Consider the following 14545-nt stretch of genomic DNA (forward strand, 5'->3'; position numbering starts at 1 on the left):
CCACAGAAACTATTCATTATTTATACATGTGTGTCCTATTTATTTCACTTAAGAGTATTGCCTCAATGTGCATCCACTTAGCTATAAAAGTCTCTAATTTCTCATTTTATATGGCTGAGTAGTACTCCATATTATTATTTTTTTTAAACCACATTTTCTTTATCCAGTCTCCAGTTGATGGGCATTTGAGCAGTTTCCAAGTTTTACCTATTACAAATTGTGATGCTATGAACATGGGTGCACATATATCACTGTGGTATGATTCTTTTAATTCTTTGGGGAAGATACCCAGTAGGGGAGTAGCTGAATCAAAGGGGACTTCCAGTCCTAGTTCTTTGAGGTATCCCCATACTGATTTCCACAATGGTTGCACCAGTCTACACTCCCACCAGCAGTGGAGCAGGGTTCCTCTTTCCCCACAGCTCCACCAGCATTTCTTATTGGTTGAGTTCATGATAGCAGCCATTCTTTCTGGAGAGAGGTGGAATCTCAGTGTTGTTTTCATTTGCATCTCTTGAATGAGCAGTGATGTTGAACATTTTTTCATGTATATATTTGCTGTTTCTAATTCTTTGACTGAGAAATGTCTGTTCATTTCAGATGCTCATTTTCAGATTGGGTCTTTAAATTTGGGAGGTCTGATCTTTTTAAGTTCTTTATAGATTTGAGATAGTAGACATTTGTCTGAGGAAGAGCAGGTGAAGATTTTTTCCCACATTGTGGGTTGTCTCTTCACACTGCTGGTGGTTTCTCTTGCTGTGCAGAAGCTTTTTAATAAGAAGAGATCCCACTTGTTGATTGTTTGTGCTAGTTCACAGGCAACTGAGGTTTTGTTCCTACACTTTTCCTACACTAATGTCTTCAAGGGTTCTACCTACCCTCTGTTCCAGTCGGTTCAATCTTTCTATTTTAATATTTAGATCTTTAATCCATTTCAATTTTAGTTTAGTGCATGGTGAGAAATACAGGTCTAGTTTTAATCTTTGGCAAGTTGAAACTCAATTTTTCAGCACCATTTATTAAGAGGCTATCTTTCCTCCAGTGAGGGTGTTTGGCTCCTTTATCGAAGATGAGATGGCTGAGTGTGTCTGGTGTTGTTTCTGCACCTTCTAATCTGTTCCACTGGTCCTTGGGTCTGTTTCTTTGCCAGTACCATGCTGTTTTTATCACAGTAGCTTTGTAGTAGAGTTGCAGGTTGGGGATTGTGATACCCCCTGCCATGTCTCTGTTACCTAGAATTGCTTTTGCTATTCTAGGTCTCTTCTTGTTTCAAATGAATTTTTGGATTGTTTTCTCGAGGTCTATGAAGTATCCTGCTGGGATCTCAATTGGAATTGTAATGAATCTATATAGCAGTTTTGGAATTATGACCATTTTCACTATATTAATCCTTCCTACCCAGGAACAGGAGATGTCTGTCCATTTTCTGATATCATCTTCAATCTCTCTTTTCAGAGTGCCATAGTTTTCAGAGAAGAGGTCTTTGATTTCTTTCATTAGGTTGATTCCTAGGTATTTCAGTTTTTTGAATGTGATTGTGAAAGGAATTATTTGCCCTATTTCTCTCTCAGTGAGTCTGTTGTTCATGTAGAGGAAAGCTATTTATTTTTGTGTGTTGACCTTGTAACCAGCTACTTGACTGAATTTGGTTATTAAGTCTAGAAGACTTTTGGTGGAGTTCTTGGGGTCTTCTATATAGAGTATCATGTCATCTCCAAATAATGACAATTTGACTTCTTCATTTCCTATCTTTATTCTTTTTATCTCTTTCTCTTGTCTAATTGCCATGGCTAATGTTTCCAAAACTATATTGAACAGGAGTGGTGATAGTGTACATCCTTGTCTTGTTCCTGATTTTAGTGTGAAGGATTTCAATTTTTGACGATTTAGTATGATACTGGCTGTTGGTTTTTCATAGATGGCTTTTATCAGTTTGAGATAGAGACTGTTATTACAATTTTTTGTAGGGTTTTTAATCACAAATACATGTTGGATTTTGTTAAATGCTTTTTCTGCATCTATGGAGATAATCATATGGTTTTTGTCCTTGGCTCTATTGATAAAGTGTATTACATTGATTGATTTGCATATGTTGAACCATCCCTGCATCCCTGGGATGAATCCCACTTGATCAGGGTGTATGATCTTCTTGATGATTTTCTACATACTATTTGCCAGTATCTTATTAAGGATTTTTGCATCTATGTTCATTAGTGAGATAGGCTTATAGTTCTCTTTTTCAGTTGGGCCTTTGTCTGCTTTGGGGATCAAGGTGATGCTTGCTTCCAGGAATGAATTTGGGAGTATTTCTTCCCTATCAATTTCATTGAAGAGTTTAAACAGGAGTGGCAGTAGTTCCTCTCTAAATGTCTTGTAAAATTCAGCAGTGAAGCCATCAGGACCTGGGCTTTTCTCAGTTGATAGGGTTTTAATTATGTTTTCAATTTCATTGGTTGATATTGGTTTGTTTAGAATTTTTAGGTCTTCTTCTTTCAACTTCGGTAATTCATATGTATCTAGGAATCTGTCCATTTCTTCTGTGTTTTCCATCTTATTGGCGTTTGGAAGTGGGTATTGATGATCCCCTGGATTTCTGCTGGGTCCATTGTGATTTCACTCTTTTCATTCCTAATTGCATGGATTTGGGCCTTTTCTTTCCTTTTTCTGATAAGGTTGGCTGAGGGTTTGTCAGTTTTGTTTATTCTTTCAAAGAACCAATTCTTGACTTCATTGATTTTTTGTATCATTCTCTTAGTCTCCATTGCATTGATTTCTCCTCTGATCTTTATAATTTCCTCCCTTGTATGAGCTTTGGGGTTGTCCTGCTCTTCTTTTTCTAGAAGCTTGAGGTTCAGCATCAGGTTGTTTAATTGGGCTCGCTCTGTTTCCCTATATGTGCATTCACTGCTATGAATTTCCCTCATAACACTGCTTTCATTGTGTCCCATAGATATTGATATGTTGTATTGTCATTGTCATTTAATTGAAGGAACTGTCTGATTTCTTCTTTAATTTCCTCCGTGACTCATTGGTTATTCAGAAATGTGTTGTTCAATTTCCACGTGTTTATGAAATTTTTCGAGTTTCTTTTGCTATGGATCTCCAATTTCATCGCACTATGGTCTGATAATATACAGGGGATAACTTCAATCCCTTTGCACTTACTTAAACATGTTCTATGCACGAGTATATGGTCTATTTTGGAGAACGACCCATGTGCAGCTGAGAAGAATATGTATTCTCATTTTGTGGGGTGGAACACTCTGTAAACATCTGTTAAGTTCATTTGTTCAAGAGTTTGATTGAGTTCTAGTATTTCATTACTTAGTTTTTGTCTAGTTGATCAATCTATTTGTGACAGTGGGGTGTTGAGGTCCCCCACTACAATTGTATTAGTGCATATATGACTTTTCATGTCCGTTAGTACTTGTTTTATATAGTTGGGTGCACTAAGTGTTTGGTGCATAGATATTTATGATTGTCATCTCTTCCTCTTGGATTTTTCCCTTTACAAAGATGTAGTGCCCTTCTTTGTCTCTCTTAAGCAGTGTTGTTTTGAAATCTACTTGATCTGCAAAGAGGATAGCTACTCTTGCTTTTGGGGGGGGGGGTTCCTGTCACATGGAGTATTGTTTTCCACCCTCTAACTTTCAGTCTATGAGTTTCCTTTTGAATTAAGTGTGGTTCTTGTATGCAGCATATTGTTGGATTTTGCTTCTTGACCCATTCTGCCAGTCTATTTCTTTTGACTGGTGAATTGAGACCATTAACATTGATGGTTATAACTGAAACATATTGACTTGTCATTGCCATGACTTTTTCTTTTTGTTGGGTTCTCCCCCTTTACATTTAATTTCTTGTCATGCCAGATGGGTTCATTCTGCTTTGCTTCCTGGGGTTGTGGTCCTCAAAGTCTGTTCCTAGAATATTGTCTAAAGTATTTTGGAGAGTTGTTTTGGTATTCATGAAATTCCTAAGGTGCTCTTTGTCATGAAAGTATCTTATTTCTCCATCAATTTTGAAAGATAGTTTTGCAGGGTACATCAATCTGGGTTGGAGGCTGTTTTCCTTTAGGGCTTGAAATATATCACTCCAAGCTCTTCTTGCCTTGATGGTTTGTGTTGAGAAGTCTGCTGTGATTCTGATGGGCTTTCCTTTGTATGTGATTTGTTTCTTTTCTCTGCTTGTAGAACATTGTTGTACTGTTGGTTTTAAACAATCATGTGCCTGTGTGTAGATTTTTTTTTAATCAAAGCTATTTGGAGACCTATATGCCTTTTCTGTATGTCAAGTTCTTTTCCCCTGCTCGGGAAGTTTTCTGCTATTCCTTCTGTGAAGAGTTCTTTTTATGTCATCTGCACTCTCTCCTGTTTCTTCTTTGACACCAATCAGTCTTATGTTATTCTTCTTTGCATCATCCAGGAGCTGCTGGATTGATTTCTCATGGTCCCTTACAATTTTAAAGCAATTTTTATTTTCCTGGTCACTAATTGCAGTCTTATCTTCTATAGCTGAAATTCTGTCCTCACACTGGCTCATTCTGCTGTGTAGACTTTCAATGGAGTTTTTGATCTCCTGGAAATCTATTTCCATCTGTTTTATGGATTCCATTTGTTTCCTATGTTGGAATTCCATCATGTTCCTCAGCTCCTCTCTAGATTCATTAATCATGTCTTGCACTATGAGCACAATCTCTGGTGTTATCTGAGAAATTATTTCTGATTTCATTTTTTCCAGATCCCCTTTTGTTGCCTGTTCAGGGGTTCCAGGTGGTTGAGTATCAGAGTGTTCCTTCTCATTTCCATTTTGGGATCCTGTAGGTGATCTGGAAGTCTGGTTTTGAGACTTGTTTACGTGTCTTCTCATTTCGACCCGGGGGGGGGGGTCTTGCTACTAGCACCTGCATGGCTCACCTCCTCTGAGCTGAGAGTGGTGCGACAAGGGCTCAGAAGGCCCTTCCTCTGGGCCTTGAGTGGCAGGATGGATGGTGGCCCGGAAGCCTCTTCCTCTGGGCCAGGAGCAGTGGGACAGCGGCTCAGACACCCCTTCCTCTGGGCCAGGTGTGGCAGGACAGACCTAATTTCTCATTCTTTATGGCTGAGCAGTACTCCATTTTAGAAAAAAAAACACATTTTTTTAATCTAGTCTTAGTTGATGGGCAACTAGGCTCCTTCCAAGTTTTAGCTATTACAAACTGGGCTGCTATGAACATGGGTGCACATATAGCACTGTGGTGTGATTCTTTTCATTCTTTTGGGAAGATACCAAGTAGAGGAATAGCTGGGTTAAATGGGACCTCTAATCCTAGTTCTTTGAGGTATCTCCATACTGATTTCCACAGTGGTTGCACCAGTCTACACTCCCACCAGCAGTGGAGCAGGGTTCCTCTTTCCCCACAGCCCCACCAGCATTTGTTATTGGTTGATTTCATGATAGCAGCCATTTTTTCTGGAAATTAGAGAATAGATGCACATTGAGGTGATATGCTTAAGTGAAAAAAACAGGACAGACATGTCTAAAAACCGAATAGTTTCTCTGGTATGAGAAACTGAAAGTGTAAATAAGGATCAAAATGTATAATAGATAATGTGAAATGAGAAGAAAAGGTCCAAAGGGAAAGGGGGAATAGGAGGGCTTGGGGAAAGGGAAAAAGGGAATGGAATTAATATGTGAAAATGAAAAAATGGAAACGAAGTCTTTATAAATAGGGAGGGGTGGAGAGGTTGGAGGGAGGGCAGGGAGAAGGGGGAAAAAATAAGAACCAAGAGAGATTATGTAAAGGTGCAAATTAAGTATACATTAAAAAAAACAAAACCTATGCTTCTGTCTGCCATCTAGTGGTGATATTCCCAATTTACAAAAAAAGTGATAATAGTTTGTAACATCTCCACAGCCGTTTCTTACCAGAGATTACTCTTTCTCTAGACAAAGACAATTTGTTTCTGCTTTTTAGTTGTGCCTGTTTCAGCCTGTGCCTGCTCCCTTCCTCACCTATGTCAAAACATAATCTTTCCAACACTTCTAAAGACCTTTTCATCTCACATCTGTGCCTCTGGCATCTCTCAATCTTTTAACACTCCAAGTTCTCTTACCACACTTAGAAAGTCTTTTTGTGGGGGAGGGATTGAGACAGACTCTCTCTATGTAGTTTAGGCTGGCCTCAAACTCACTATGTAGCCCAAGCTGGCCTCAAACTCACAGTGATCCTTCTGTCTCAGCCTTTTGAGTGCTGGGATTACAGGTGTGTGCCACCACACCTGACAATGAAGTCTTCTTTTCAGTGTCATATCAATATATAATTTTCCTGAGTCTCTTTCCTTGGCATAATATGAAATAATGCATGTATAAAGTACAGAGCAACCTGAGTTCTGTTAGATACATAATGTGAGTACTTCTCTTATCTCTCACTGTTTTTTGAAGTTTTGAAGGAGGCTACTTCATGAAATGTCACTCACTGTACTTAACAGTGGCTTCCATATAGTAGGTGCACAAAAAAATATATAACTGTATGGAAGGAGCCATGAAATTTACATTTCTACTTTCATTTTTTGCCTTTGACAACTTTTCCTCAATAGATTAGCAAGTGACAGAATCAACTATATATTTGGGGAGGGCAACAAGACTTTAAAGTCTTGTACTACGATCCACATATTTTGCCTATTTTGGTATAGTAAGGCGCTCCCATTAGCTTGCCTGCAGTTTAGCTTTCTCTGTTGCTGAGACTGGAAAACAGACACATTTTCAATGAGAATGAAAGGAAGAAGAAACAAAGTCTTGAGCAACTGATGATATTGGGAAGATCAGCGTGGAAACTTGCAAGATGAAAGACAGGGGCAGAATGTAAATAATGTCCTTCTTGAAATAAAGAGACAGCTAATTAACCTCTCACTATGTATTCAGTATTAGACTATGTTGATTCCAGGGTTTCCACATGTCAACTGACAGCTTTCCTTACCTCCTTCCTGAATTATGTAGCTTTTCCTGCTCTGCCCTGCCCTTGGCCTTCCCCAGGTCCTGACTGTAACCAGTCCTGTGACCAATCCTTGCTGTACTGTAGAAATGAGATGTGCCAGAGTATTCTCACCTCAGCTTCAGGATTGTTGGGCATTGTTATTGTGGGAGGCTGAGAGAATGCAAAATCCTACATCAAAACATCAAAAGGTATATTTCTATGGCCCTCCTATCAACATTGCTACCAAAGAGAAAGCTCCACATCCCTCCATGAACACTATACAATCAACATTCTCTCCCACACAGATTGAAGCACTGCTAGAAATTACTTAGGGACATCCTTCAGTTCATGAGTGTGATGATTGGGTGTTCAAGCTGTATGCATGAGATGTACCTCCCACAAACCTTGTTACAACATCAGCACATTACCCATCTGACATGGAAAAAAAGAAAAAAGCAGTTACTCTGGGAAATTCCAGCCATCTTCCAGAACAAATCAACTAATACATTACTAGGAAGGGGCATATTGGATGTCTAAGCTCTATTTTTCCAGTGAGATCATTAGGAACAGTCACTGTTGTTTCCTCTCTATGTCTACATTAGTAAAGTTAACTGTTATGTTTCTTCCTGAAACTTTTTACTGACCTGCCTTGAATAAGAACCCTAGAGAAGAAGTCTTTGTAAGCAATAATTGATTTTACCAGAAAATATCTTTTCAAGGCAAATGAGGGACATATAGACTCTATACTTATCCACATTCTACAAACCTAGACAGCCTACACTCCTTACTTACCCTGCAATACAAGCATACCTGCACAGAGCTAGGTCATGCTTTCATCCTGAGGAATGTGTAGGTGATTGATGAATAGTCACAGGTTTTTATTGTCATTCCTCTCATTTTAACTTTGAACCTTGCAAATTCCCAAATACAAAAAGATTTTTGAGAGGATGACAAAATAACAGCATTTCTATACTATGTACACATTTACATGTGTATGTACATAAATAGAAGCATAGACAGACCCTTTCCAAATATTCCTTTGAATGTTGTCCTCACATTTCTATTATAAGTGGTCCCAAGGCTCCAATTATTTCCTTTTTCTTTTAACAAGCTCTTTAAATGTCCCTCCGTGGGACCCACATCAGGGTCCTGGCACAGAGTGGAAGATGAGGGACAGGGAGAAGATGTCTGTTTAGTCCCACCTAGGTACAGATACAGGGGTCTTTCTGTTCTACTTGAGCACAGCTCTTTGAAATGAGTACCCTGAAATATTAAAAAGTGTGTTGACCATATGAGAAACATTAGACAAGAATTGGACCGAATATTGGGGCTCAAACAATAATCATTCTTATTTCAGGTAAACAGGCAAAATGCTATCTACTGTCTATATGTGATTCGAATGTAACCAGTATAGTTTCTCTACTCTACCAAACATATGGCATTCATGAAGAGAGGAAATCGCAATGGGTTTACTAGGCTCCTGTGTAGCTTCTTGGCGATGATGTAAGATGGTGGCAATGAAGTAGGGATATGGAAATGTGAGAAAAGGAAAAAGTAACACTTAATAAATTCCTTTCCAAACTCTTATCTCACTTCTGATCCTCAGCATCCCAAGATATGACTTCTATTCTACCCACACACACATACACACACACACACCCTGTCCACAACAGCCTTCCATAAATTCTTCCACTTTATCATTTCCCTCAGCTTAGAATCAGCCCCCTTGCCTTCCTTTTCTCTCTTCATAAATGTCACAGCTAAGAAGGAATGCAGTTGACAGCTATGAAGAGAACAGCAGTGCCTTAGAGGACTCAGACCCAAATTCTCAGTCAATGTTTCTCAGAGGTAAGTACCTCCTATATATTTTTAGAGAGAATAAATGGTCACATAACTAGCACTCTAGAAGCTTCTTTGTGCTCCCTTCTAGACATATACCTCAGTGATTTACAACTTTTGCTTGGTTTTTTTATTTGATTAAAAATATATATCATTCCTAATCTTTTACATTAGCCTCATATTTATTGATGTTATATTTATAAAATCCACCCAAATTGTAGCTGTTAATGATTTATTCTCTGCTATATAATATTTCACAATAGAAACTACTATAATATACTATAAGATATAATTTAAACTACAATGTAGTTTATTTTACCACTAAATATACTACAATTTTTTTATTCTACTATATATTGTCATTTGGAAAGTTTGAGATTTTTAAGTATTAAGAACAGTGTTGCTATGAACTCTGTAATATTGTGCTGTAGCCTATAAACCATGTAGGTATTTAAATCTACATTTAATTAATTAAAACAAAATTTACTTCCTTGGAGTTGCATTAGCCACATTTCAAGTGCTGAATAGCCACATATGATGACTGCATATTACTGGACAATGTAGTTTATAAACCCCTTGATCATTGCATCAATAATTCAATGCCTTGATCATTGCATCAATAATTCAATGCCTTGATCATGGCATTGAATAACACCATTCTCGTGTATGTCCTTTGTTGAATATATATAATTCAATTTTTTACAGATTTTAATTCTGTAGTGAAATTCTTCATTCATCTATCTTGTTATCTATTATTATCTTAGATAACAATCAGTCTTTTGTATAGAATACTGATTTCAATCACCTGTTTCTACTATATGCTTGATCTCATGATTATTAGTAATAACTTATTATTTCTTTGCATGAATCATTGTTTTTGAGTGGTTAATAAATGAACTAGATGATTGAGGTGATTTGATCTTATACTGGAAAGGGTTCTCTGTTCCTTGGTTTTGCACAAGGGTAAAAACCAGCTAATTCTGGGGCCAGGGATTTAGCTCAGTGGCACCACCCCTGCCTTGGAAGCACAAGGTCCTGAGTTCGATCTCCAGTACCAAAAAAAAAAAATGCCAGCTACTGTTAAGAGAAGCCCCGCCACCCCGGCCGCCAGTTTGGCCTTGCTGTCCCAATCTATTTAGGGATTGAGTTGGGTTGCAGCTTCTTGGAATATTCATCTACTTCTGATTTTCCCCTGCTCCTCTGATAAGGCTTCCTTGGCTTTTATTGGAGAACTGGTAGATATTCACCTCTTAAATTCTGCTAGATTCAAAAGAATTTGGCTCTCATCATCAGAAGTTCCCAATCCAACTCTCCTTCCTGCTTGTGCAGTTCAAATCTGGTAAATGTCCAGAAAGGAGGCACACATTTGAGGTAGGCTTCTTCCCATAATATGTCTTTGTTTTCTTATCACCATAAGATTATTGAGATTACACTACATTTTTGAAGGTTTTGGTGATATTTGCCACACTCCTGAATAATTTCTGAGCTTATAAATGCACTTTTGAAAATTAGCCATGTATTTGAAGTCTTTAACTTTTCTGCATGCCATTCTAATTCCACATGACCTTTAAATGTTTTGCTAACTTCTTTTCTTGGCAATGGTTTTTGCCCTTAGGCCTTTCACCATGTGATGACCTGAGTCACCTCAGAACTCTGAAAACAGAAAGGTTATCACCTTGGACCAGAAATATGAGCCATAACAAATGTCTTTATTGATATTTTGCCCATTCTAAGATATTATGTTATTAGCAACAGAAAATCTACTAATATATAACATGCGTGTCAAATGTGAAAGCCACTTTTTGTGGTAGAAGCTACTACAAGTAGAGAACCAGAATCCAGGCCTGTATTGTAGTAATTTATGAGGGCCATTCATACTCAGGAAGATGCTCCCCAGCCAAACTGAAATGTTTAATCTATAAGTATTTGTGTTTCTGCAGACCTGAGGACCTGTGGAAACGATTAGAAGATGCAGAAACAACTCCAGACACACTCAGCCACCTCATCTTCCACAAGGGAGCCAAACACCCTCACTGGAGGAAAGATAGCCTCTTTAATAAATGGTGCTGGAAAAATTGGGTTTCAACTTGCTGAAGATTAAAACTAGACCTATATCTCTCACCATGCACTAAACTGAAATCAAAATGGATTAAAGATCTAAATATTAAAACAGAAATGCTGAACCACCTGGAACAGAGGTTAGGGAGAACCCTTGAAGACACTGGTATAGGAAAAGATTTCTTGAACAAAACCTCAGTTGCCCGTGAACTAGCACAAGCAATCAACAAGTGGGATCTCTTCTTATTAAAAAGCTTTCTGCACAGCAAGAGAAACCACCAACAGTGTGAAGATACAACCCACAATGTGGGAAAAAATTTTCACCTACTGTTCCTTAGACAAAGGTCTACTATCTAGACTCTATAAAGAACTTAAAAAAAAATCAGACCTCCCACATTAAAAGACCCAAGCCAAAAATGGGCATCTGAAATGAACAGACATTTCTCACACAAAAGTAGAAATAGCAAAGAAACATAAAAAAATGTTCAGAAGACCACCCCAGACAGGCCCACTGGCCGCCAGTTTGGCCTTGTGGTCCGACCCAGGTGGCTGCGCCCTGCTCCATGTGGCTTGCCCTGCCCACTTCCATCCAGGAGACCATGAGGACCCCCCTCCCACCGCAGGCCCACCAGCTTCCAGCTAGGTACCTGTAACAACAGCCAACCCCCACCCCCCCACCCCGCACCTCAGTCCTCTTGGCTGTGCAGCTACCTGGTTCCACACTACGGAGGCATAAGGGGACATAAAGGCCATTGTCCTGAGTTGCAGAAGTGAACAACAGAGAAAGGGCCTCTCTGAGGCTCCCTGATGAAAACTGAAGCCCACTGGAAAAGTGAAGAGAATCTCTGCAATATAGGCACACCAGACCACCATACTTGATAAGTTGGAGAAATCATCACCTCCCATTTGAACCTGGACTATTTTCAGGGGAAAGACAGCTGGAACCTGTAATTGAACCTTGCAAAGTTCAACCCTGCAGGAGGACAGGGAGCTCAATTTGGGACTTGCAGCCAGAAATCTGCCTAAATCTCATGGGTCTGTGACTGGCTTGCTGAGACTCATTGACTTATAACTGCACTCTTCTGCCCACGTTGTCTATTGTGACAGCAGAGACATAGCCTGAAGGAGGCCCTTCATTTTTATTTTTTATTTGTTATTTTTAAAATTACCACTATTTTTTGCTCATATTTTTAATTTTTTTCCTTCTTTACCTACTCTTTTAAAATTTTTAATTTTTCTCTTTTTTCTTTTCTGTCTCTGTCTCTCTGTCTCTCTCTCTCTCTCTCTCTCTCTCTCTCTCTCTCTCTCCCTCCCTCACTCTCTTGCTGTCCCACATTTTTCTTCATCTTCCTTTGTGTTCCTATTCTGGCCCTAATTCATATTTCTTCTTTATTCTTCTTTTCTTCTCTTTCCTTCTCTCACCTGTGTACTCTAACCTCACTGGTAACCTTCCCCCCTTCCCCTATCCTTCTACATACCTATCCCTCCCTCCCCATCTCCTTCTAATTCCCCATTCTGAAGGGTAAAGTTGCTGTATTGAAGAGTTTATTCACTATAAACATGTGTTGGTTTGGTTCTTGATTTTGGTTTAATTCACACAGTTAAAGGGGATAGATTAGTAACTACCACAAATTGTCATTTTCTAAGAGGTGCTAGATGCTATTGTGTTCTAATTGTATCACTTGGGCTAAGGTATTGTAATTGATCTAATCAGTTGTCCTTCCTGGTATAATGAAAATGAGATAGCCTCAGCGCCATTAGAGACTCAAAACCTAAAGGCCAGCTATATCTGGAAGACACCTCTGAGAAGCAATCATTCCATAAGGGTTCTAAATAGGTCAACAAAGATACTTACAATAAGCTACTTCAAAGTATTAACCCAGGAACTAAACCAAGGACCGTAACAAAAATCAAAAATGAGAAGACATTTAAGTAAGGTAACTTCCACCCCTCAAAAGGCAAATTCTGGGGGAAATGAGGAGGAAAAGTCTGATAATCAACCACCTGGACACCCTGAATTGATAGCACAGGAAGTAACAAAACATAAATGAGGCTCTAGAAAAATTCAAAACAGAAATAACTTCCCAGATAACTACAGAGATGGGGAGCACAGTGAAAGACATGATTAGGGGCTCTAGAACAGAAACAGATAAAAAAAAATAGATGACCTCAGAAATATGCTGGAAGCCATGAATGCCCAGCATAAGAAAGAAATGGAATCCATGAAACAGATTCAAACACATATTCAGGAGATTAAAAACTATATTGAAAGCATACAGAACAGATTAAGAGAATCTGAAGATAGAATATCAGATATAGAAGACAGCATAGCAGTTAAGGACCACGAAAACAGAGATTTCTTCAAAATAGTAAGGGACCATGAGAAATCAATCAGCAGCTGCTAGATGATGCAAAGAAGAACAACATAAGACTGATAGAAGTCCATGAAAAAACAGGAGAAAGTACAATTGATATAAAAAAACTGTTCACAGAAGTAATAATAGAAAACTTCCCAGACAGAGGTGGAGAATTGGACATACAGATAAGTGAGGCATATAGAACGCCAACTAGCCATGATAAAAAAAAATCTACACCTAGACGTATAATAATCAAGATCCCAGAAACCCAACAGAAGAACAAAATCCTACAGGCAGTTAGAGAAAAGAAACAAATCACCTACAAAAGAAAGCCCATCAGAATCACAGCAGACTTCTCAACACAAACCCTCAAATCAACAAGAGCCTGGAGTGAAGTATTTCAAGCCCTAAAAGAAAATAACTTCCAACCTAGACTGTTGTATCCTGCAAAATTATGTTTCAAAATCAATGGGGAAATTAGATACTTCCATGACAAAGAACACCTGAGAAATTTCATGAACACCAAAGCAGCACTCCAAAAAATTCTAAACAATATCCTAGAAAAAAGACAATGAAGGTCACAACTCCATGAGACCCAACAGAGTGAAGCCACCAGGAAAGGTAAGACACTAAAGGAAAAGGAGGAAAAATACGAAATAAAAGAGCCAACAACAGTGAAACATCATGACAAGGATGAGTCAATATCTATCAAATATAACTATCAATATTAATGACCTCAATTTACCAATCAAAAGAAATTGACTGACAGACTGGATTAAGAAGCAAAATCCAGCAATATGCTGTATACAAGAAACACACATAACTTAAAAGGAAATTTATAGACTGAAAGTAAAAGGATGGAAAATAGTTCTCCACATGGCAGAAACCCAGAAAAAAGCAGGCATAGCAATCTTATTTGTAGACAACATAGATTTCAAATCAAAACTAATTAAGAGAGATAAAGATGGTCACTGCATCCTTGTGAAGGGAACAATCCAAGAGGAAGAGATGACAATCCTAAATATATATGCACCAAATACGAATGCCCCCAACTATACAAAACAAATATTAATGGACATGAAAAACCAAAGAAGCACTAATATAATTGTAGCGAGGGACCTCAATACCCCACTATCACAAATAGACAGATCATCTAGACAAAAAAATTAACAATGAAATTCTAGAACTGAACAAAGCTATTGAAAAAATGGACTTAATAGATGTTTACAGAGTCTTCCACCCCACAAAATCAGCATACACATCCTTTTCGGCTGCAAATGGGTCATTCTCCAAAATAAACCACATGCTAGCTCATAGGACATGTCTAAGTAAAAGTAAA

General features: G+C 38.4%; 1 non-coding gene across 1 annotated transcript; it reads left to right on the forward strand.

Annotated features, from left to right (window-relative positions):
- The first annotated feature begins 7288 nt into the window (after window positions 1–7288).
- Window positions 7289–7390, forward strand: LOC147827726 (small nucleolar RNA U13). Its single transcript, XR_015452120.1, has one exon. It is a non-coding gene; the product is annotated as a small nucleolar RNA U13 (small nucleolar RNA).
- Window positions 7391–14545: the final 7155 nt, after the last annotated feature.

The sequence above is a fragment of the Heterocephalus glaber genome, unplaced genomic scaffold, assembly GCF_053883595.1.
Source record: "Heterocephalus glaber isolate CG9 unplaced genomic scaffold, H.glaber_assembly_v1.0 deba00001442, whole genome shotgun sequence".
Taxonomy (NCBI): domain Eukaryota; kingdom Metazoa; phylum Chordata; class Mammalia; order Rodentia; family Bathyergidae; genus Heterocephalus; species Heterocephalus glaber.